General features: G+C 33.8%; 1 protein-coding gene across 5 annotated transcripts in view; it reads right to left on the bottom strand.

Moving 5' to 3' along the window:
- MEGF10 (multiple EGF like domains 10) overlaps window positions 1-27152 on the bottom strand; it is a 133141-nt gene that overhangs the window by 95848 nt on the left and 10141 nt on the right. The window lies entirely within an intron of this gene.

The following is a 27152-nucleotide window of genomic DNA, read 5'->3' as shown; positions in this document are numbered from 1 at the left end:
ACAACATTGTTCTCCTCTCACTATATCACAGCACAAAGTCTACTGACAAAGCTTCTCATAACTCTAAGTCCCTTGCTCTAGCTTGCTTGGCTGTCAAATAGGGTCTTACTTTTTGGAAGTCAAAGCTAGTCTTTATGCCCTAAGATAGAAGATTATACAAAACTTAACTCTCCTAATTAATGTATCACAAATAATTTGTTAAGACTTCAGGTTATTTGAAACACTGAAGTTATTTTTTTCTGCAGAAATAGTATATTTGAATCTAAGAGAATCTAGAGAATATATTTTATTCACATGAATAATTTAAAACTTTAAAATTTTTAAACTTTAAATTACTTATTTATCTATCTGATCCTTATGGTACCTAGATACCAGAAATTTACTTTTCCCTTTGATATTGAAAGCAAAGGGCAGCCTTAAAAAAACATAATACGACCCTGGAGCTTCATGGAAACATCCCTCTGTCCCCCAATCTTTCCAGTTAACAATATAAATACTTAAAATAGACTTGCTTCTAGTTGCTTCCAAGCATGTGTGATAGAAGAGCTTTCCCTGCCCTGAATATGCAGATATCCTGTGACCACTTTCTATGAGCCATGATAACTACTGTGTGCTGACAAAAAGGTGTTTTAATTCACTCTGAGATAGAACTGTGGATATACCAAACAGGAGATCACCATCTCTTAGATTTCCTTGTCCTGATAGCTTTAAAGCAAAAATGACTCAGTTATCTGGAGGGTCATTTCACCTTATCAGACTGTAAGACATGAGCCCATTGCCTCCTGAGAAGAGATCACCTCCTGTTTCTGTCCTTTCCTTTGGTAAAGGGCCTCGTGCAAAGACAGCTGTTGTCTTCTCTCCAGACACCTTAGCAGCTGGTTATATATGCTACTGTAACAGTTGCAAAGGTCATAGTAGCAAAAGTAAACAAGATGAAAAGGGAAAGTGTCTCACAGAAAGACTCTTGGAAGAAAAAAAAAAAAAAAACCCAACTTGCCATTAATAAGACTATGCTTAGTCGAGGTACAATGCAAAAAAGCTAATTGGCAATCCTTGCAAAGAAATTATTTACAAATATCCCGATAAAGGTCTGAGACAATGGATTCTATTAGTAGTGAAACTAGTGAAGCAGATATAAATTGGTATAGTACTAGATTTCAAATCAAAAAGAGCAGAGTTCAAATCTTGCTCAGACACTTATTAGCTGTGTGACTTTGGACAAGTTTTATAAGATTCCTCTTAGCTTCAGTTTCCTAAAAAATGAGGGAAATGGACTCAATCACTTCCAAAAGCCCTTCCAATTCTCATAAGTATATGATCTTATGATAAATCAATACTACCAATTTTGTATATGATTTATAATATGTTAAATATTTACTTTTTTGGGCAAGTTGTAGTTGGGATCAAGTGACCTGCCCTGAGTCTCATAATTAGCATCAAGTGTCTAAAGTTGGATTTGAATTTAGGTCTTCCTGACATAGAAAATACACCATATCTGAGGGAACTTAGTGAGGGGGAGAATCATTGTGTGAATCTTACTCTCATCAGAAGAGGCTCAAAGAGTAAATAATTAACATATTTGTTTTTCAGAGAATTTTCTCTCACCTCATTAAAAGGGGGGAGAGGAAAAGGGGAAAGGAAAAGGAGAATAAGTGAAGGGACTTGGGGGGAGGGGGGAGGGATCCTAAAAAAAAAAAAAAAAAAAAAGAGAGAGGGTTGCGCGTCACAAGGGGGGTCTGTAAATTAAATATGGGGAGGGGGATCAGGGGGGTCAAGGGAAAAAAGTATAATCTGGGGATAATACGATGGCAGGAAATACAGAATTAGTAATTTTAACTGTAAATGTAAATGGGATGAACGATCCCATCAAACGGAGACGGATAGCAGATTGGATCAAAAAGCAGAACCCTACAATATGTTGCCTACAGGAAACACACTTAAAGCAGGGAGATACATACAGAGTAAAGGTAAAAGGTTGGAACAGAGCCTATTATGCTTCAGGTAAAGCCAAAAAAGCAGGGGTAGCTATCCTTATCTCAGATCAAGCAAAAGCAGAAGTAGATCTCGTTAAAAAAGATAAGGAAGGAAACTATATCCTGATGAAAGGTAGCATAAATAATGAAGCCATATCAATACTAAACATATATGCACCAAGTGGTATAGCATCTAACTTTCTAAAGGAAAAGTTAAGAGAACTGCAAGAAGAAATAGACAGTAAAACTATAATAGTGGGAGATCTCAACCTTGCACTCTCAGATTTAGACAAATCAAACCACAAAACAAACAAGAAAGAAATTAAAAAAGTAAATAGAACATTAGAAAAACTAGGTATGATAGACCTTTGGAGAAAACTGAATGGCAATAGGAAGGAATATACTTTCTTCTCAGCAGTTCATGGATCCTATACAAAAATTGACCATATATTAGGACATAAAGATCTCAAAATTAAATGTAGGAAGGCAGAAATAATAAATGCCTTCTTCTCAGATCACAATGCAATAAAAGCTACATTCAGTAAACAGTTAGGGGTAAATAGACCAAAAAGTAATTGGAAACTGAATAATCTCATCTTAAAGAATGACTGGGTGAAAGAGCAAATTATAGAAACAATTAACAATTTCACCCAAGATAATGATAATGATGAGACATCATATCAAAATCTTTGGGATGCAGCTAAAGCAGTAATAAGGGGAAATTTTATATCTTTAGAGGCTTATTTGAAGAAAATTGAGAAAGAGAAGATTAACGAATTGGGCTTACAACTTAAAAGGCTAGAAAAAGACCAAATTATAAACCCCCAACCAAAAATTAAACTCGAAATACAAAAATTAAAAGGAGAAATCAATAAAATTGAAAGTAAAAAAACTATTGAATTAATAAATAAAACCAAGAGTTGGTTTTATGAAAAAGCCAATAAAATAGATAAACCTTTGGTAAATTTTATCAAAAAAAAGAAAGAGGAAAATCAAATTGATAGTCTTACAAATGAAAAGGGGGATCTTTCCACTAATGAAGAGGAAATTAGAGAAATTATAAGGAGTTACTTTGCCCAACTTTATGCCAATAAATTTGATAACTTAAGTGAAATGGATGACTTTCTCCAAAAATATAGGCTCCCTAGATTAACAGAGGAGGAGATAAATTGCTTAAATAGTCCCATTTCAGAAAAAGAAATAGAACAAGCTATTAATCAACTCCCCAGGAAAAAATCCCCAGGGCCAGATGGATTCACATGTGAATTCTACCAAACATTTAAAGAACAATTAGCCCCAATGTTATATAAATTATTTGAAAAAATAGGGGATGAAGGAGTCCTACCAAACTCCTATTATGACACAGACATGGTACTGATACCTAAACCTGGTAGATCGAAAACTGAGAAAGAAAATTATAGACCAATCTCCTTAATGAATATTGATGCTAAAATCTTAAATAAGATATTAGCAAAAAGACTTCAGAAAATCATCTCCAAGATAATACACTATGATCAAGTAGGATTTATTCCAGGAATGCAGGGCTGGTTTAATATTAGGAAAACTATTAATATAATTGACCATATTAATAATCAAATTAATAAGAACCATATGATCATCTCAATAGATGTAGAAAAAGCATTTGACAAAATCCAACATCCATTCCTACTAAAAACTCTTGAGAGTATAGGAATAAATGGATTATTCCTTAGAATAATCAGGAGTATATATTTAAGACCGTCAGTAAGCATAATATGCAATAGAAATAAACTGCAACCTTTCCCAGTAAGATCAGGAGTGAAACAAGGTTGCCCACTATCACCATTACTATTCAATATAGTACTAGAAACGCTAGCCTCGGCAATAAGAGCCGAGAAAGAGATTCAAGGAATTAGAGTAGGAAATGAGGAAATTAAACTATCACTTTTTGCAGATGACATGATGGTATACTTAGAGAACCCCAAAGACTCTGCTAAAAAGCTACTAGAAATAATTCAAAATTTCAGCAAAGTGGCAGGATACAAAATAAATCCACATAAATCCTCGGCATTTTTATATATCACTAACAAAATGCAACAGCAAGAGATACAAAGAGAAATTCCATTCCAAACAAATGTTGAGAGTATAAAATATTTGGGAATCCATCTACCAAAGAAAAGTCAGGAATTATATGAGAAAAATTACAAAACACTTGCCACAAAAATAAAATCAGATTTAAATAATTGGAAAGACATTCAGTGCTCTTGGATAGGCCGAGCGAATATAATAAAGATGACAATACTCCCCAAACTAATCTATTTATTTAGTGCTATACCAATCAGACTCCCAAGAAACTATTTTAATGACCTAGAAAAAATAACAACAAAATTCATATGGAAGAATAAAAGGTCAAGAATTGCAAGGGAACTAATGAAAAAAAACTCAGAGGAAGGTGGTCTAAGTGTACCTGATCTAAAGCTATATTATATAGCAGCAGTCACCAAAACCATTTGGTATTGGCTACGAAATAGACCGGTAGATCAGTGGAACAGATTAGATACAAAGGACAAAAAAGGGTACATCTATAGCAATCTAATCTTTGACAAACCCAAAGATTCCAACATTAGGGATAAAAATTCATTATTCGGAAAAAACTGTTGGGAAAACTGGAAATTAGTATGGCAGAAATTAGATATGGATCCACACTTAACACCATATACCAAGATAAGATCAAAATGGGTCCATGATTTAGGCATAAAGAGGGAGATAATAAATAGATTAGAGGAACAGAGGATAATCTACCTCTCAGACTTGTGGAGGAGGAAGGAATTTATGACCAGAGGAGAACTAGAGATCATTATTGATCACAAAATAGAAGATTTTGATTACATCAAACTAAAAAGTTTCTGTACAAATAATACTAATGCAAACAAGATTAGAAGGGAAGTAACAAATTGGGAAAATATTTTTAAAAACAAAGGTTCTGACAAAGGTCTCATTTCCAAAATATATAGAGAACTGACCCTAATTTATAAGAAACCGAACCATTCTCCAATTGATAAATGGTCAAAGGATATGAACAGACAATTCTCAGAGGAAGAAATTGAAACTATATCCACTCACATGAAAGAGTGTTCCAAATCACTACTGATCAGAGAAATGCAAATTAAGACCACTCTGAGATACCACTACACACCTGTCAGATTGGCTAAGATGACAGGAACAAATAATGACAAATGTTGGAGGGGATGTGGGGAAATTGGGACACTAATACATTGCTGGTGGAGTTGTGAAAGAATCCAGCCATTCTGGAGAGCAATCTGGAATTATGCCCAAAAAGTTATCAAACTGTGCATACCCTTTGACCCAGCAGCGCTACTACTGGGATTATATCCCAAAGAAATACTAAAGAGCGGAAAGAGACATATATGTGCCAAAATGTTTGTGGCAGCTCTTTTTGTTGTAGCTAGAAACTGGAAGATGAATGGATGTCCATCAGTTGGAGAATGGTTGGGTAAATTGTGGTATATGAAGGTTATGGAATATTATTGCTCGGTAAGAAATGACCAGCAGGAGGAATATAAAGAGGCCTGGAGAGACTTAAATCAACTGATGCTGAGTGAAATGAGCAGAACCAGAAGATCACTGTACACTTCAACAACAATACTGTATGAGGATGTATTCTGATGGAAGTGGAAATCTTCAACATAAAGAAGATCCAACTCACTTCCAGTTGATCAATGATGGACAGAGGTAGCTACAACCAGAGAAGAAACACTGGGAGGGGAATGAAAATTGTTAGCACTAATATCTGTCTGCCCAGGTTGCATGTACCTTCGGATTCTAATGTTTATTGTGCAACAAGAAAATGATATTCGCACACATGTATTGTACCTAGACTATATTGTAACACATGTAAAATGTATGGTATTGCCTGTCGTCGGGGGGAGGGAATAGAGGGAGGGGGGTAATTTGGAAAAATGAATACAAGGGATAATATTATAAATATATATATATATATATATATATATATATATATATATATATATATATATATAAAAAGAAAAAGGGAAAAAAAAAAGTCATGTTACAAAAAAAAAAAAAAAAAAAAGAATTCTGATTGACATAATAATAAAGCATGATTCCAAAAGAAAAAAAAAAAAAAAAAAAAAAAAAAGAATTTAGGTCTTCCTAATTTCAGAGCTAATGCTCTATCCCCTGTGCCATCTTGCTGCCCCTGTAAAATACTTGCTATATGTAAGGGGCCTTTAAATGGGTGCCACAGCAAATCGGGAGATTGAGTGGTCCTGAAGTAATTTCTGTGGATATTAGGACTGCCCTTGGGTGGGATCCTGGCCATATTGAGATAGCTTCGTAATGGGTGACTCTCTCGCTGATTGGCTGTGTGTGTGACCTCACAGGCCCTATGTAAGCCCACTGCAGGCAGCAATCGCTCTCTTTAACCTGGCGTTCTTCACCCTGGCTCCCTAGCCTGGGTGGCCAAGCTGAGATGGATAGCCAAAAGAGGTAAGGGTTTTGGTAGTGAACACGTGGGTCTTCTGACCAGGTGTTCACTCGGGAACCAACAAGTCAGGGCATCAGTCAGGGCATTATGTGAGTAGGTATAATAAAGGCTTTTAAGATTACACGTGGCTGTTCTTGAGTGTGCTACCGGTTATTAAGCTATAGATTCAAGAGATTGTGGCCAGAGACCTTTGAAGGCCTCAGAGGAGGCGAGCCTGGTAGAGTTCACACTGCTAAGCACAGTGGTCAAAGGTACTCTGGTGGGTCTAGGACAGACTAGTAATTGTAACTGCCAGGAGAGCACGTTACAGCTATATATACTTCTTCCTCTGGTAGAAAGAAGGGACATCATCCTATACTAGAACCAAAAGTGAATCTATTCCTAAGGAATCCAAGGTGGCCATGAAATTAACCAGCAAGGAGCCTAATTCCCTTACTGAGAATACGATTTACCACAGAGAAATGGAGCCATGCCAAACTGAAATGGCAAATACATATAATGCCTTGTAAAAGTTCATGGTGAAAGACTAGACTAATAAGTATGTGTTTATCTTGTGTCAGTGAAGATTTAACTGAAATGGATAAAAAACAAAACAAACAAAAAAAAAAAAAAAAAAAAAGCCTTCCAGATATGTAAGTTAATAAATATTTGTATGTCAAATTCAGAAATTGGTATGATTTAATATGCTACTTTATTCTGTGTAATAAAATTAAAATATAGAGACAGAATTCTTCAGTTTAATTGTCACATCTGTTAGTGGGAACTTTAAAAAAAAAAAACAAACCATGATTGACTACAGTGTGTGTGTTTCAAATAGTGCAAAAAAGGACTTAGGAAAAACTGCTTTACCAATTATAGCTAGATTGACCTTAATGGTTTCTCTGCTACAATCATGGCAAAACACACACACACACACACACACACACACACACACACACACACACACACACACAAAGTGGGTGACATGTCAGGCAAAAAAGACTGAAGTCTGTCTCACTGTTCCTTATTCCAACTGAGAGTATATTTACCTAGTGATGACTACAAAACAAGCCCGGACTATCTGCTTGTTCCTTATAAATCCTCAGAGATGAACTTCTCCCATTAGAATTTCATATCACTTTCCACTGTGTCCACTTCAGGTATATTTAATCATGGAGAAAGATAAAGATGAAGGAGAGGAAGGATAGCTAACAAAAGGGAATATCATATCTGATTTGATGAAAATTTGGACTTCAGGCAAAGTAAAATACAGAACTATGGGACTTGTGATCATTTAAAAATAATGTTCCTTGCAAATGACACTGAATTAAAAACATTTTCTAGCTTTGAGGTTTATAATGACAGTAAAAATCAGACAATATGGAAAACAAAGGACTCTGTATTTATAATTACCCACTCATAGGATCATAAATTCAGAGTGGAAGGGAAGGAAAGAAAGGGAGGGAAAAAGAAAGGAAAAAAAAAGAAAAGGAAGGAAGGGAAGGGAATGATAGTAGGAAGAAGAAAAAGCATTTATTAAGAATCTATGACAAGCCAAGTTGTTTCCCTAGTCCAGGAAATCAAGAATAGAAAGGCAAAAACTTGATGAAATAACAGTGGAATAGATGAATTCATAGCTTCTCATATATTCACTGACATCCCACCTCTCCGCCTCCAAGTAATAGAACTATACAAGCTAATCCCCATGGTTGCAACTGAACTTAAGTCTACACCTCAACTCTCCTTCTCCCTCCTCCATAAGGAGAAGAGATCCTCAGGAAATCCAAATGGCAGAAATTTGCTCAGGCTGTAATAGCATCAAGGAATACAATAGTTCAAGAAGATACTCTATGTGTTTTAAATTAGGTTGGTCATAAAACTGGGGTAGAGAGGGCAAATGGGGCAGGATATGTGTGTGGAGAGCTATATGATTCTCTATCAAGATAAGCTATGAGCCCAACATCCAGTTGAGACCAGTACTGCCTCCACAGAAGTCAATTAGGGCAGAAATCTAGGCTACCGGGTTTTGAATTGCTTAGTAGGGGAGGAAGTTGAGAATGCTTTGACCTCCAAACCCCAGGGAAACTGCTATAAAAGAGAAGTTAGAAAGTGAGTAATAGGAGGAAATAAAGAAAAAAACTGAAATTACAAAAGAATTTCAGGAAAAAAAAACCTCAGTTAAAGAACAACAGGCTATGCAGTCAGTCAAAAAAATATCTATTAAACACCCTTTATGTTCCAGACAGTGTGGCAAATAGGAATAAAAATACAATTTTTAAAAGAAAAGAACTTATAATCTAATAGAATACAAAACACAAAAGGAAGCCGAACACAGAGGCACTGTAGAGAAATCAGTCAGAAAATTCCCAAAATAGTGCAGTCATTTGAAAAATAAGTGTCTAGTTGTCTGTGTTGAGCTCTCTCCTTAAAAAGAGGTTTGGAATTCATGACTCAATTCTCTGATCAGAGAGATAGAAGGTAAAGTAGCAACCAGATAAGATTTTACAGAATTATGAGGTCTTCCTAATAAAGAACTTTCTGGGACATAGTATCAGAAAGATCCATAAATGATACAGTAAGATTGAGAAATGAGGATCAAATAAGCGAAGATATTAACAAAAGAAGGGAAAATAGCCAGTAAAAGGAGTTCAGACATCCATGAATAAATATTGCAACAAAAAGAAGTGAATCGACTCTTGATAAGGCAAATGCTTCTGTGTATTTCCAAGAAAGCATGGAACCATAGCATACTATTCATGAATGGTTTAAAAGAGAAATAATAAGTGTAACAGCAGATTTAATGTTATGCACAGTAGAAATAATTGGCACATTAAAAAAACTCGAGTTTGTAGTGGCAAATTTCACCAAAGAAACAGAAGAAAGGATAACTAATTGGGAATGCAAATACATGGAAGAGAAGGACAATCTGGATAAAGAAAAGTGAAAAGTAATCACACTTTTTTAAACATCTTTTTTTATTAAACATGGTAAAAATAGATGTAACTCCAATGTAGGTATACACATTTATACAATTATCTTGCTGCATAAGAAAAATCAGATCAAAATGGGAAAAATGAGAAAGAAAATAAAATTCAAGCAAACAACAACAAAAGTGAAAATGCTATGTGTAATCCACACTTAGTTTCCACAGTCCTCTCTCTGGATGTAGATAGCTTTCATCATCACAAGATCATTGAAACTTGTCTGAATCATCTCATTGTTGAAAAGAGCCACATCCACCAGAATTGATTATCCTATAATTTTGCTGTTACTGTGTACAATGATCTTCTGGTTCTGCTCATTTAACTTAGCATCAGTTCACTAAGTCTCTCCAGGTCTCTCTGAAATCATCCTGCTGATCGTTTCTTACAGAACAATAATGTTCCATAACATTCATATGTTATTTATTCATTTATTCTCCAATTGATGGGCATCCACTCAGCTTCCAGTTTCTTGCCACTACAAAAAGGGCTGCCACAAACATGTTTGCACATACAAGTCTCTTTTCCTTCTTTAAGATCTCTTTGGGATATAAGCCCAGTGGAGACACTGCTGGATCAAAGGGCATGCACAGTTTGATAATCCTTTGAGCACAGTTCCAAATTGCTTTCCAGAATGGCTGGATCAGTTCTCAATTCCATCAACAATGTATTAGTGTTCTAATCCCCTCTTTTCCTGTCATTTTAGCCAATCTGAAAGACATGTAGTGGTAACTCAGAGTAATAATTACATTTTTTTAAAAAAGCATGATGTACATATAAGCAAAACATACTGATCTTAGAGACATGATATGTAACAACTTAAGGATTGTAGATCTCCCAAGAAGAAGATGACAAGTCAAAAAGCCTGAATGCCATATTATGAGAAATCATACAAGAAAACTGTCCAGAAGTTCTGAGGACAAAAAACAAAGTGTCTGTTGAAAGAATCTATCAATCAGCTCAAGAAAAAAACCTTAGGCTGAAAAATATAAATCGTATGGTGATTAAATTTAACAATTCTAAAGATAAATTTTTCAACTAAAAAAAAGGTCTTTAACTACAAAGAAAAAGAACTAACAATTGAAGAGTCTTCTGTACCCAGAAAATATAACAGGGAATGGAATAATGTATTCTCAAGAGCTAAGGAGTTCAAGTTGCAGAAGGAGGCAACTTAACTTGCAAATCTGAGCCTAATCATAAATGGAAGAAGAAAAGAGGGGCATTAAAATATATTTAGAAATTTAAACCTGAAGAAATTATTTGTTTTTCAAATATCCCCAGACAGCAGAAATATAAAAATAAATAAATCTAACAAATATGGACAGTAACAAAATTACAAAAGAGAGACCATTAAGAGATTTCTATCTACATATACTTAAAGATACAGGAGTGAAAGCAGAAGTAAAATGCAAATGATTCTGGAGAAACAGTCTTGAAACATGATGGACTAAAACTTGCAATATTCCAGAGACAGTATCATTTGTGTGTGTGTGTGTGTGTGTGTGTGTGTGTGTGTGTGTGTGTGTGTGTTACTAAGTATCAGAATGGGAAACCATATAAAAGGAAAGAAGAGAAAACTATAGGGAGTAATGGGTAACATACTCAAATCTAGTTTAAAGTTAACAATGAAGGGGAATAACTTTTGCAATCACTAATAAAGGAAAACCCGTAGGAGAAAAAATGAGGAGGCAAAGGGAAGGATTAAAAATGAGGGACAAGAAAGGGAGACTTTTATTTCAATGATGGAAATGAGTACCACTGATGAATTAAAAGATATATTCTATAATGGGAAATGTAATGAGTATGATGTGTAAGTAAGGATTAGGTACCTGGAGAGACCACTTATCCTGCTTCAGGAGAAGAGTGAGGAAAGAGATTTTGATGCAAATATTTCTCTTTTTTTAAAAGGTTACATATGTGCAATTCTTTTAAACATATTTCCATATTTGTCATGTTGTACAAAAAATCAGATCAAAAGGGAAAAAAACCATGAGAAAGAAAATAACAAAAAGTGAAAATACTGTGCTTCAATCCACAGTCAGACTCCATAGTTCCTTCTCTGGATGTGATTGGTATCTTCTGTCCCAAGTCTATTGGAATTGCCATCACTTCGTTGTTGAGAAGAGTAAAATTCATCACAGCTGATCATCACATAACCTTGTTGTTGCTATGTTCAATGTTCTCTTGGTTCTACTCATTTCATTTAGCATCAGTTCATGTAAGTTTTTCCAAGCTTTTTTGTAGCCAGCCTGCTCATCATTTCTTACAGAACAATAACATTCCATTACATTCATATACCATAACTTATTCAGCCATTTTCCAACTGATAGGTATCCACTCAATTTCCACTTCTTGCCACTACATAAAGGGCTTCTATAAACATATTTGCACATGTGGGTCCTTTTCCTTCTTTTATGAGTTCTTTAAGATGCAGAGCAGAAACACTGGATCAAAGAGTATGCACAGTTTTGGCAGCGTTTCAAATTTTGATAAAAATATTTCAAGGGAAAAATTAACAAGGGTAAGGCAAAAATCAATAATTAATTACACAATCAGGGGTATGGAAAGATTTCTATTGTGGGACAGTATCCTCTCAACACCTGCAAGAACTGATTATCTTAATCATAAGACACAACAGAAAAAAGAGGGGGTCAAGGGAAAATATCTTTAAGACAATAACAGAAACTGCTTTGAAGGAGAACCTAAAATAGATGTCTCAAAAATTAATTTATGAAGAATACAAAAAAAAAAACTAAATATGTAAAAGGACTATGAATCAAAGATTAAAAGTCTAGAAGGATAAAAGAAGAAAATAAGTAATGAAGAGAATGAGGGAAATAAAAATTTTCTAGAAAAAGGCACAGAAAAAAATTTTTTTAAAGTAATGAACAAAGCAAGTTGCAAGGGATGAAAAGAAAGGGGATTCTATTTGACTAGCTATGAAAGCCAAATAGGAATTGATTAACTAAACTAGATAAAAGCAAGAAAGAAAAAGGAACTTAATACTCAAAAACTAGGGAAAGGGGTTACAAATGGATGGAGAAAAGAGATCCATTGGTTAAAAAAAAAAAGAACTGCCTTAAACTGTATCAAGTTTAAATTTCAAAAAAGACATGGTACTATGTTTATATAATAGAAAGAAACATCCTAATTTAAGGGGGTGAATGTTAGAAATAAATGCAGGAAAATATAAATTTACATGAAATTTTAAATATAAATGAATTAAATAATCCTATAAAATGAAAAAGATTGTGAGATTGGATAAGAAAACAAAACCCTACAATCTGTTGCTTACAAAAAACACTTTAAAAATAACTGTATAAGGAATAAACATGAGGGACCAGAAAAAAATTATTAAATGAATTACTGTACAAGTGAATAAAAAAAAGAGCACAAATTGCAATCGTGCTATTAGACAAAGAAAAACATTCAAAATAAAACAGGGAATTGACAAGTAAGCTACATTATGCTGAAAGGAACCATAGACAATAAATCAATATCAGCATTAAACTTAAATGCTTCAATTGCCTTAAATGAATTAATTAAGCTACAAGATACAATTCAAATAGCTGAAGGAATATTCAGTGCTATCATTTGAACCATGCCAATATAATAAAAATTATATTACTGCTGAGATTAACTTATACTACTAATGCTATACCAACAAGATTCTCAAAAGAATAAAAAGCTTGATAAAATTCACTTGGGAAAAAACAAGAATTCTAGAATGTTAATGGAAAAGATGAAAAACAATAGAGATGAAGGAGGAATAGTACTTTCAGACATTAAAGTATATTATAAAGCAGTAACCATCAGCCAATTGTATACTGATTAAAAAATAGAGAAGTAGATTAATGGAACAGACTAGACAAGAAAGAATCAAAAATATAAATTATAGAAAGAATTTTTAAAATTCTTTTATTTTTATTTGATAAAAACTACTAGGAAAATTGCAAAGTTGTCTAGCAGAAATTAAATTTAGATCAAGATATAAAATACTCCACAATAAACTCTAAATGGACATGTAACCTTCACATTAAAGATCATACAATTAAAAAGACAGAAAAGAAACAGCATATATACCTCTTATATATATGGAGAGAAGACAGAGTTTTTACTCAATAGTGAACAGAAGCACATATAAAAGATAAAATAGATAACTTTGATTATATAAAACTGAAAAGTTTCCACACAATTAAAATTAATGGACAAAAGAGAAGTGGTCAATAGGAAAAAAAATTCTCTGGTAAGATTTGATATCCAAAATAAAGAAATAATTGATGCACACAGAGATATGTCTATATGTAAATGTATATATGTGTATGTGTATATTCATATATGACCAAAAGTCTTTACCAAGTAGATAAATGGTCAAAGGATAGGAACAAAAAAATCTCAAAGAAGATTTGCAAACAGTTAACCACGTGAAAGAATACTTTAAGTTACTAAAAATTAGAAAAATGCAAATCAAAACAAATCAGAGATTTTACCTCAATTCAGTAAATTGTCAAAGATAACAAATTATATGAATTGTCAATATTGGAGTTGTGGGAAGGGATTATATATTTATACATTATTAATAGATCTGTGAATTGATACAATAATTTTGGAAAGCAATTTAGAATTATGCTAATAATGTAACTAAAATATCCAAAGATTCCATTACTGAACTTATTCCCCAAGGAAGCTATTGATCAGAAAATCTCCATATGCATCAAAATAATATCAGAATATTTCTGAGTTCCAATATTGGTCTCCAAGAAATACACAGACAATGGACACCAAAATAGGAATAAATACTATTCCTTTATTTTTTTACATGAGGAAACCCAGGAGAGAACAATTTCGGAAGCACCTGTTAAATGTTTAGATCCATTCTCTCTTTTTTATTCCTATAAAGGCCTAATTTTCCACTAATAATTTGTGATAATAAGAAAAAATCGGAAACAAAATAGATGCCCATAGATTAGGGAATGATAGGGTACATGATGAAAGTGATGAACATATACTTTTCCTTTACTGTTTTACATGAGAAAACCCAGGAGAGAACAACTTTAGAAGCCTTTGTCAAATGTTTAGATTCATCCTCTTTTTCATTCCTACAAAAGACCTCATTTTCCAACAGTAATAGACTGAATTCAAGTTTTGTTTTGATGGTTTTACTTTTGCTTTCTTTTCTTTTTTGTGAGATATCTTTTCATTGCTAATTAACAGTTAGATAGTGCAGTACAGTAAATGCTGCCTCAGAAAATTGCTATTACTGTGACTTGGGAAAGTCCTTTAATGTTTCTCAGCCTCATTTTCCTTTTCTGTAAATTTGGATAATAATAGCACCTGCAGGAGCAGCGAAGTGGTACAAAAAGTAGAGCACCAGCCTTGAAGTCAGGAGGACTTGAGTTCAAATCTTGCCTCAGATACCTAACACTTCCTAGCGGTGTGATCTAGGGCAAGTCACTTAACCCCAACTGGCTCAGCAAAAATAAATAAGTAAACAAACAACAAACAAATAAATAAAAACACCTGATTCTCAAAGGATCAAAAAACATGCAAAGCAAAACCAAAATAGCAAACTTTTAAAGGACTACATTAAATTGCTATGTATTTTTAATATATCTGTACTTCTTTTTTTCTCTGAGAAATTCTGAGGGATTCAGTGTTCAACAGAATTTTATTTCCTTGATAATAGCTCTTAAATGATTCAACATCTTAAATCATTGGGTCATTATTAAATAGTTTTATTTTCCAATGCTTTATTGTTTATTATTCCTAATTGCTATTTAAAAATAGACCAAATAAAATTTATTTAAAATTAGACTTATTATTATTATAGTATATAGTTTTCAATTCTGTCTGGCAGGTACTTTCAGTGACCAGTTGTTATTTTATAATGTCTGGGGAGGAATTGGGGGGGGGGGAGAGATTAAAAGATCAAGTTGCTGGATACTTCCCAACAAGCCAGGCCACAGCTGTAAATCTGAGTTTTAGCAACTGTTCCCTCTGAATACAACAAAGCTTCTGTCTTTCTTTAGGGTTTGTTCAAGTCATTCACATGTGGTGAGGATTAAAGAAGTACTAAAGGTCCATTATACACTAGAGGTAAATTATTAGTTTATACACTAAAGTCTTAGCCACTGTCACATTGCATCACATCACACTATTTTGCAAAATCTTCATGGGGGTTAGAAGCGAGATATGGTGTCTTGAGAAATGTAAACAGATTTTGTAAATCTTGTAGTATAAACATTAAACTTTGGGGAACCCAAAACACAAACTTTGAGGAAACTTGGTTTATATTATACTACAAGAAAGACAATAATACATTTCAACAATTTTTATTTTCATTTTTTTTAATGTTATTAATTCATTTTGTTTCTTACACTATAGTCATTTCTCTGTGTACTCTGAATGCATTAAATCTTCTTTCATAATAAATATAAACAATTAAGCAAAAATTACTAAAGGGCCTTAACTGGCAGCATATGCAACAATTTTCACCCCTCTGTTAAGAAGAGAGTAATATGAGTAAGCATCTGTTCTCTGGGACCAAGACTGCTAAAGGCAATCAAAATGGCAATTAATCTCAGTTCAGCTGCCTTTTAGGATTTGGTTTTATCTGCTTTATTGTCACTGAAAACATTGATTTAGGGGAAGAAAAAAAGCCTTTCCACAAGATGAAAATAATGTTATCAATAATATGGCATACTAGGTATTTTTGAATCATCAAGACCTAAATACAAATTTTGTCTCAGATGGATACTAGCTTTGTGAGACTGAGTAAATCACTTAATCCCTTCTAATCTCAGTTTCTTCAATAAAATGGGAATAATAATAAAAATAATAATGCCACATAGGGTTGTTGTGAAAATAAGATAAGATAATATTGGCATCACGCCAGGAATCTATTCATGTCTACCTAGAATACATAATGACTATAAATAAATAAAAACTTAACATATAATGACTATAAATGAATAAAAACTTAAGTTCAATTATAATGTCAAAGCAGATGGAATTTCAAAATTAGGTGAGTTGACCAGTATCCTTAAATATATCTGAGGAAGGATCAGTGACAGATTTCTAAAAATAAGCTCCTCCTTATTTATCATAGATCTAATAATTGAGAGGATTTTATAGATCATAAAGTCCAACCTTTTTATTTAAGATAAGAAAACTGATACTAAGAGAAGATTTAAGTGACTTCTCCAGGATGACTCCAGTGTCTGAGGTGGGATTTAAATCAAGGTCATCATTACTTTGTTAGTCCTCCAGTGCTGATGAGGAGACCATTCACAATAGGACCCCTGCTACAGGTTAAGGCTTATAGAACATGTGGTCCAAACAGAGATGACTTGTGTACCAATTAACAGATAAATTAATAATTTTTCTATATCACAGACTTCTGCTTTTCAGAAAAAGCTACATGTAGCTGTGAATCTGCAATAGTAACTTCTTGCCTTATCTGGATTTTTACCTGCTTAAAGATCTAGACCCTAAAAAAAAAATTGGAATTCTGTCTTCATTTTAAAAAGCAGATTTTTGAACTTAAAAGTCTCTCTTGTTCTAAATAACATTGATTGGTAAACAAATACAGATTTTGTGAATCTGCCATTTCAGTTTTTAAATGCTACTTACTTTCTCAGTTATGATGGAGTTTAGTTTATATTTATTGTAGAGGGAAATGGACAGAGGGGCAACTAGGTGGCATAGTAGATAGAGTATTGGCCCTGGATTCAGGAGGATCTGAATTCAAATACAATTTTAGACACTAGATACTTGCTAGCTATGATACTCAGGATAAGTCATTTAACCCCAGAATAAAGTTTATCATCAGCTTATTTAACCAAGATACTCTGGCCTTCAGTATAAATGACTGTGTATCAGTTCTTTGCTGAGTTGGAATGGATACTGGAGATAGATACCTATACGTAGGGGAAAAAAAATCTCTTTTAGAAATACAATTATTTTCTTCCTCATTCTAAAAGAAAATTTAAAAACTGAAAATAAACAGGTGAAGGGAACAAGAACACAAAAAAGGATGTCAGGAATTCCAGTAGTCTCAAGACAAAGAGCTTTAGCACAGGATAATGACAAAGCAGAGAAGATCTAGTAAAGTCTGAGGGAGGAACCACCATACAAACAACTCTATAGTTGTCATAGTGTTAAAGGGAAAAAGGAAAGAATGATACCGAATTTGATATTGGAACTCTGGCTTCACAGGCAGAGCCCAGTGAATTCCACCCTTCCATGCTCTACCAATTCTGTTCTATTTTATGTAAAGATAAAACTGCTTTATCAATTAGCTTCTCTTTAAAAGTTTGGTTTTTTCTCTCTCTATTTGTTCTAAAACAAAAAAAGTTTCTCTAACCATGTGATTGTTTATTACAGAACTACAGTTATTGAGGCAAAATCTGCCAGGATGAGGTGGAGTAAAGGAGGAGGACTGACAAATGGGTGATAAGGTGTCCATGAAGAGAGAATGAAAAAAGAGACAAAGTCAAACAGAGAACAGAATTTTCAAATTATTGGGAATGTTTATAGCATGGATGAACAGAATTAAACTGAAGAGATTTTATATTTTTATACCTTTCTGAAGGCAGAGAGAACAAATGAATCAGGAATAGTACTTAGACCCTTTGGCCATATTGGTAGAAGGAAGGGCAGTAAGCATGTTAGAAATATGCTGCAAAGATAAAAAGGACTCAAGAGTGTATGAAGTAAGTTGGTTTATTTACAATTCTTGCAAATAAAGGGAGATCCATTCAGGGGAAGTCCTAGATCCATCTTTATAGAGGTGGAAATGATCCTTTTATTTCCTATCCTTAACCTCAGGGTCCCTCCCTCATCATCCCAATTGAGATGACAAATTGGTCCCTCCCTCATCATCCCAATTGGAAATGACAAAGCAAACAGAATTCTTAGTCCTTCCATTGCATGTTTCATCTTGACATATTAACCCTCCTTCATCATAAAACCTAAGTTCAAAAATGATGGAAAAATCCTTTGGGGAGAAGGAATTAATATTAATTAATTCATTAAGCATATGAACTCAATGTTTGCAGTTACCTTCTACCCACTTCTTGTTTTGGGGTGATTTTTTAAAAATCAATTTATCAGTTCAACAGCTCAATATCTTGTTTTGTACAACTAACTGTGTCAGCTGATATAACTTTTCTCTACATCTTTGTCTCTATATGGAAATACAACTCTATAGGTTGCTGACAAGCAGAAGAGAGTTAGCTTTTTTGTGGTAGTTGCACCAAAAGTGGTGCATAAAATTAATTATTTTCATCCTGACCTTTTTATAAATACTGAACTTCTATATGTGATGAGAGAGACAGAGAGACTTTCAGAACTACTGTGACAGTCCTAATGTCATAGAGCAAGAGATGTAAGACTTTTTTTAGATCCATATTTTATACATTTCCAATGGCAGAAAAAGAATAAGTGAAAACAGACAGAAAGAAGCCTAGAAAGCCACTCTCTCTCCTGTGGGAGAAAGGGAGAAGTCATCTCTTCAGAGATGGATTGCTTTAGGAAACTCCTTTCCTTTTAGGGTGTTGCTGAGGGCAACTGACTAATAAGAGTTATGACCAATGGGTGAATGTCACTGTCAGTTAAGAGGTGCCAAGTTTTCCAGCTCACCAATCCTTCACCTCTATAGTCCACACATTGCCTGGAAGCATACACTCAGTGTTAGAAAGCAGCAAAAATATAAATCTGCAAAGCTCCTAGAAGGTAAGATTTTATAACCCTTATTATAAACAGTATGACTAGGATAAGAAACATGGAAAGCTCTTACAAAAGCATTCCAGGTCAAATATAAAAGGTTGACAGATTTAAAACTAAATTATTAAAAGTAACTTTCCCTTTCAGAAATCCTTAGGATTTTGCAATACATGAAAACAATAAATTAAATATGGTATCTTTGATCAGGGGTGATGGCTTTTGAGAGTCATAAATAGTGAACCTCTGAAGTTTAAGCCTATAAAAATGGTGATGGTTAATTAAAATCCCCTGCAGTGATAATTGAGCTGAGAGCCCCACAGAGCATTCCTCCGTAGTAGCATATAAAAAGCCCTAGGGCATCATTTACATATTGCTTGCAAAAGAAGGCCAAAGCCTTTTTTTCCCCTTGACATTCGGGTAGGGCTCCACATCAAAAGCTGTTTTTGATAAATGGAGAAGGAAAAAACCTTTGCCTCAGCCTGTATTCCACAGACTATCTGGTTCAGCTGCACACTGGGGAAGCTTTTGTTTACCTAAATCTTTTAGCTGGGCTCTGTCACAAGAATACCCCTTCTAAAATGAGGGTTTCTTCTACTCAGGAGCTATCACTAGGGCTGATATTTTGAATTTTTGTGATCTTAGAATAGTTCTTCTGTATTTTCTCCCTCAACAGAATACGTCCAACCTCTGGCTGGACCTTATGATTACTTAAAGTGAAGAGCTTAATGGTAGTTCAGAAGCTAACACTATTAAGTAAAGTACCTAGAACTTTTTTTGGCCTAGAAGTCTTCATTTTTGTCTATGATTTATTCCATTTCTAAATCCTCGTCCCCTCTCCAAAGAGAAATTTAGGATAGCAGAGGGGGAGAAATTTACATCAGTCAGTCATGCAACAATAGATATAATAATAGATATAAGTCTTTTGTCTTCTTACCCCATCAGAGTTATATCTCTGATGGGGTAAGAAGACAAAAGACTTAAACATTTTTAAAAAGGTCTGGGAATTACTGTGTGGAACAGCAATGCAATTCCTTACTCAAAATGATAATTCAGAGATTTCTCAAGGTGAAGATCAGAAGTTTTATTAGTATCTTGCTAGAAGCAGGCAGTCTACTCACTGGGTTCTGAGAGAGAGGAAGCTGCTGATTACAGAGTTAGAAGCGATTAAATAGTCATAGAAACTCATGACTGCCCCCCTCCCCTTATCCAGTTAATTTTCACTTGCTTGCTTCAGGTAGAAGTAGCAAAGGTTTGCTAAATTCTAGTCAAGCCGATTTAGTTGACCTACTGAAAGTGTGTTTGCCTAAATTTATTGTGGTCTGCTTGTTACAATGTTTGCAAATGCTTGCTTGAACTGACATGAGCACTCATTGCAATGTTTGTACAAAGAATTTCATTTTTCCCATCGGAACTTCATAAACTAAAATTTAAGTTATAGATTCAATCTACCTTAGTTAATGATTTAAGGAAAAACCATATAATCCCTCACAATAAGGAGATTTACTTAGAGCTAAATATGGATTAAGCCAAAGGGTTAAAGGTTTCTAAAATAACTAAAGAGACTTGGTTTACCTCAATCAACAAATAAAGATAGCTAGTTTGGAGACTTCTCCAATATCTCCAGGTCATTAAATTATTACTCAGGTTCTTCTCTAAGCAGATAAGTAAAGGTCAAGCGGTTATCTCTTAGAAGTTTTCTGCTGGAAAAGCAAGAGCCTTAATGATTAACAGATCATTTTCATAAGTATCCACTTCCCTTCTCACTGAATCATCTCTCATAGCAAATGAGGAGAAAGAAAGTACTCTATGAAGTGGGAGAAAGTCATTGACTGACTGGTTATACTGACTAGGGTTAGCTAGAGTAAGGAGAAATGTGCTATTAAAGGGAAAGCATTATGAAGGAGAGAGAGTACTGTATAGTGGACTTAGTCCTGAAGAGAATTTAGCCAAGATCTTCATCAGAAGCAAATCTTTTATAGGGGAAATTGTAGCCTTAGGGGTTTCTTAGTTACAAAGGCAGGAACTCTAATGGGAGGGTCAGAGAACTGGATGGTCTGCATCTGGCAAACCGCGTCTCAGGTTCCAAAGGGGAACTTGTCTTTTTCCTTTCTAACTATATGCTCTTCCAACTCTATTTCATATCCTGGTGTATCTATTTTATTTCTAATTTTTATCTACAAACTACTCTCCTGAATAAATTTTCCTTTCAACAAAGAGAATGGCCATTGTGAATTTGTCAAATGTTTATTTCAAACTAAATATTATTACCTCAACTTCAATACTTCCACCAACAGTGTTTACATTTGTTATCTTAGTCAATTTACTGGATATGAGGTAGTACTTCAGGATTGTTTGGATGAGCATTTCTCCAGTAGTGATTTGGAAAAATATTCCAAAAAACTGTTAATAGTTTATAATTCTTCTTTGGGGAATTTTTTTCATATCCTTTAACAATTTATTTGTTGGGGAGTGGTCCTTGATTTTATATATTGGTATTAATCCTCTATAAATCTTGGATGAAACCCTTACTAAAGATATTTGATACTAAGTTATTTCCCTTTACCCTCTATCTGTGCTCAAAAGATTTTTTTTTTTTTTAATCCAAAATGCATTTGATGTAGTGTAGCTCATAGGGAGGATGTAGCAATAACTGAGGAAGCTCAAAGCCACTATCTAGCTGTCTGTCATGGGTACAGCCACTGTGGCCATGTTCACAATCAGCCTGAAGCAGCTCCAGAAGATGAGACCTTCCTCCCTTTACCCCAAATGAATTTGGGTCCCAATTGCTTGAGGGGGAAATTTGGGAAGAGGTTGCTACCTGGCCTAGGGAGTACTATAGTTCCACAAACAATGCTGGATATCAGATAACAATCTGTTGGTCTTTAATAATAACAAGGTTTCTGAGCCAATCTAAGACATAGAATTCAATAATGGGATGCACCTCCACCTTTAAGCCCTAGAATTCAATACTCCTCAACTCCACCTCTAAGACCACTTCTCAGTTCTAACTCTAAGCCATAAAATTAGCATATCAGCGACTTGAAGCGCCTGTCTATCGATATTTTTCCAATAAATTTATCTTCTTGTGTCTGTTCCTTTGCTTTGTTCTTTTGGAATTTAGCCTTCTTCAATTGGCTAATTGTAAACAATTACAATAAACTTTGACCTTTGACTTGGAGATGGGTCCGAGCTACATATTCTTTTGAGATACCTCATGAAACCTGGAATCTCAACCTTTTTGGGGTCTCCTATGAACCCTAACACATTGATATTTTTTCTATTTTATGTAATCAATTTTTGTCCAGGCAACTGATTCTATTCTTTGGTTAAGAATTCTCCTTCTATAAAAGTATGACCTTTAATATTCAAATTGCCAATAGATTTTATAAATTGTATAAGAGATTGGTTCAAATCTAAGCCATATTGCTTTCTAGTTCTTATCAAATTAGAGAGTTCTCCAAGTAAATTATATCCCTGAGTGTATTGTAATATGTAAAAAGTTCAAGAGACATGATTTCTGAGTGTAGGCATGATTTCTTAATCATTTTTATTAATATTACTTGCATTTTATTAATAAAAATATAGTCATTTGGTCATCTCTTAGACTAAAGATCCCACTCAATGCTTATATACCCCTAGAAGGGTTGTGGTCCTGAGGATGGAAATCAATTCTGACTGGTTAATAATTAATAAGAGAATGAGTATTATAGACATGGACCTATTCTAATAAAGGTCTAGGGTATGTGACTTTGATCACTCAGTTATGATAAAAGGAAATTATCTGTATCCATATCATTCATCTGATAAAAGAGGGAAACCACATTTTCCTAGACCTGTCTGAATAAAATACAATGGACCAACAGTCCAGCAATTCATCCAACTTTAGAACAGAACTGATTTTTATCCTCTCAGGATCAACTCTGCACGTGAAAGCCTGACTAAATAACCTGCAGGAGCTGATTTCTGACTAAGAAAGTAGAAAAGAAGAAAAACATTAGGCCTAATTCAATAATTATCAAATAACAAGAGAAAGACAATAATGCTCTTGTTATCAAATATTGAAAATGCTAATTGTTCATTTCTTACCTTTCCCCCACAATATTTGCTATTACAATGGGAGTTCCTTGAGAACTGGTACTTTGCTTTTCTTTTTATGCCCTGTACTTTACAAAGTGGTTTGAATAGAATAAAGTTATAATAAATGCATGTTGATTGAGAAGTTGGATCTTTGATTCATCCTAATGAATTACTATTTTCTCTGGATATATAAACTATCTTCTTTGGCAATTTATTGGTATGATACTAAATCTGTGAATTAAGTTAGAGGATGCTGAAATTTTTATTATCAACTCAGGACCCAAGAATAACCATTGACTATCCCTCCAAATACTTGTCATACTTTATGCCTTTGAGAAATACTTTGAAACACTGTATGTCTTCATTGCAACTTGGCAGGCTAACTAACTCTTGGAATTTTATTCATTTTGTGGTTATTTTGAATGAGATTTTCATTTCACATATGTCCTCTTGGTTTTGTTACTGCAATATAAAAATGATTTGGACATTTATCCTGAGCAAGTCATTTAACCTTTTTGCACCAATTTCCACATTTGTAAAATGATCTAGAGAAAGAAATGACAAACCATTTCAGTATCTTTGCCAAGAAAGCCCCAAATGTATTTGCATATATTCAGACATGATTGAAAAATGATAACAACATTCTTTCACATAGGCTCTTTCTATAAAGTATGAAGGTCTGCTCTGTGGTTCCATCATAATATAAAGATTTCCTTGCTTTCTTGAAAATGATAATAAGCAGAACATACTCTCTAACAGTTTCTACCTTACTGGAAAGAATTTAAATATAATATCATCAATGGACTGGGTCTGGTTTCCTGAGGACCAATCTTAGGATAAGTAGAAAAAAAGGCGCATTGCCAATAGGCAATGATGACATATGAATCAAATAAAAATGCAAAATAGCCCTCTACTGTACAAAGCCTTATATTTCTTCTTCAGGGATTGGGATAGAGTACAGAGAAAGAAGGCAGAGGATGATAAAAAAAAACCCAACAGTTTTCAGACCATCTATAAATTTCAATTTGATGATTGATTCTTTAAAGATGAGATATGCCCAACATCAAACTAGCAATTCTTGTATAAAAACCAGTAACATGGATCATTGATTAGAGCTTAGCCCATGAAGTATTAAGATACTTCTACAGAAACATGAGGCTAAAAAAACTGAAAGGCTTATCTTTTTGGAAAAACAGCAAACACTAAGTGGTGGTCAGTTGGTATCTCATTTTTAAATGACTGAAGGGAATGAGGTTGGGGGGAGATTGTTTCAAAACTAAATCAAAAAGGTTTGGCCACTAAACCAGCAAGGATGCCCCATTCAGTTTACTTCACAGGAAGCATTTTGCTAAGCATGGCAGGATTTTTGCAGTTTTTTACTGGAGAAGTACAAGACTGGAATTTTTCCTTCAACTTCAGCAAAAATGATGAATTGTTTACATATAGCAACTAGACCAGAGACTTGACTTGTTCAAGTCTTGGCTTTGATTCCTATCTACCTTTGTGGCTTTGTGCTCCACTGAATATAGGAAACCAAACTGCAATCTCAAGATGGATGTATCCTCGTGAGTTTGAGAAATTGAGAGTACCTGAATCCCTTAGTAAAAGTTAGAGCTGATTGACATCAAGAAGTTTCTTCAACACAGAAGATGACCATTAATTTGATAATGAACCCAATTCCCTAACCTAGGCTGACAGAAAATATAAACTATGATGTAAATAGTATAGAACCAAGCCAGAAATGAAATGCCAATTAAATAATCTTAAACTGCACCATATTTTATGTTTTAACCTTAAACTTTCAGGAAGGTCTAAAAATGTATATCTTGTCAATATTAAGCTTAAACAAATATATCTTGTCAATGTTCACTTGTGAGTCGTTTTTGTTTGGCATTTCTTTTGTGTAAAAAAATAAAAAGGTTACATACATGTTATACTGAACCATCAGGAAAAGACAAAGTCAATTTGAAATTGACAAGAAAGAAGGTATAAAAAAGGGGTTAGGACAAGTCTTTTCCTGATGATTAAAGTAAAACCTCTTTCACTTTTTGCAGCATTATTTGGTACTTAACATATTCAGCATCCACCAATTCTTTTCTCAAAAAGTGTTCATAATAGAAAGGCACAGGGATACTGTGGAGTTGTCATTGATGTGAGTTATCCCTGTACAAATCAATCTGTCAGTGCTAAGATCAAAATTAGTAAACAGCAAAAAGAAAGAATAATAATAATAAAAATATATATATATATAATTAAAACACTTAATTGTAAATTAATTACAAATAAAATAACATTGATTATAATAATTTTGTACAGAAACTTAACCAATGTAAATTAAATATTATAACAGGGAAAACAGACAAGCTCCAAAAACACTTCAGTCTGCAGACATTTGACTAACTATCCAAATGGAGAGTTATAGATGCCAAAGACAACATTGCTTGCGCTAGTTAGAGACATAGTTAAACAAGAAGAATAGAAAATGCTGGATTCCTTTAGGGAACTGTAAAGACCCTTTTAATAATTGCAAGTGTCCCATAAAGAAGAAGCTCATATTTTCCCGTTAACATTTTATTGGCACTGCAGCAATACTTGGTATATAAAATAGTCTATGAAAAATTAAAAATGAAATATCACATAGAGCGCAACCAAAAAGGTATATAGTAGGTATGAATAGGCTATGACATATAAATAGTGAGAAATTGTGAATAGGAATAAAAATTATCAAGCAAAGAACAGTAGGAAGAAAAAATGAGCTAGTGTGAGACCAAATGGATGACAGCCAGCCAGCATATTTCCTCAGTACCCTTACAATATTCGAAGAAAGAACACAAAGTGTCTGGCACATTATATGACTACCTTGCAGTGAACTTATGGGAAGATAATATTAAGAACTTCCCTGGATTTGAAAACCATGTAGTGCTGAGAAACATGTATATTCTTTAATGTTCCTATATGGAAGATGCTGTAAATCCTTCATCTCTAAAATCTCTATTGGTTTGTTTAGTTCTATATGTTTCTTTGTGTTCAGCTTTCTTAAAATCTTTGTCCAATTCCGAGGGAGGAACAATAAAGTTTTCTATGATTGTTATGCTACCTTTCTTTGTGTTTTTAAAATCCAAATAACTTTTTTTCTACGAATTTAGATGCTATGCTATCATTATATAGATTTTCTGTTTGGGCTTCTTGATATCATGAATTTTTATTTTTTCTTTATATGACAGCAAGGCAGGATGGTGTAATGGATACAAAGCCAGCCAGGAAGAAAAGTTCAAATACTACTTCAGACATATACTGGCTGTGTGACCCTAATCAAGTAATATAACATCTCAGTGCTTTTGACAGCTTATTAAAATTGTATATTGCACAGAAGGAGCTGACCTCTGTTGATTAAAAAAAAGTTTCCTTATCATGACAATGAAATCTCAAGGCTGGTCTCTGCTATTACTAATAGCATGATTATTAATCTTGCTCTTTTTAAAAATTATTATTAACTTGACATATAAATTTTGTTAGAGATTAATTTTCATTCTGTACTTTTTTATTTTAAGTATCTTTTTTGTGTGTATCATGACCTTCAAAGGAGTGAATTTTTTATGAGTAAAATAGGAAGCATTCAGAATCTAGCTAAATTTCAGCTTTTATAGTCTAACACATGGAAAAGATTTGGCTCTATGCTAAATGTCAAGGTCACATGGGCAAGAGATTTTATGAGAAAAATTAGGGTAGTCCAAAGGGACAGCTTTTGATAGAAATGGAGCTTCCATAACCGCTGCTGTTCCCCAGTTTACTCCTTTCCCCACCATTCTTGGTCTTCATATATCTCCTGCTTCCACCAGATAACCTAGCTATTCACTTCAGGAATGGTGTTTTTCAATGAATTATATTACAAACGCAATATGATAATTATTC

This window comes from Sminthopsis crassicaudata, chromosome 1 (assembly GCF_048593235.1).
Source record: "Sminthopsis crassicaudata isolate SCR6 chromosome 1, ASM4859323v1, whole genome shotgun sequence".
Lineage (NCBI taxonomy): Eukaryota > Metazoa > Chordata > Mammalia > Dasyuromorphia > Dasyuridae > Sminthopsis > Sminthopsis crassicaudata.
This window is presented reverse-complemented; position numbering and strand designations above follow the sequence as displayed.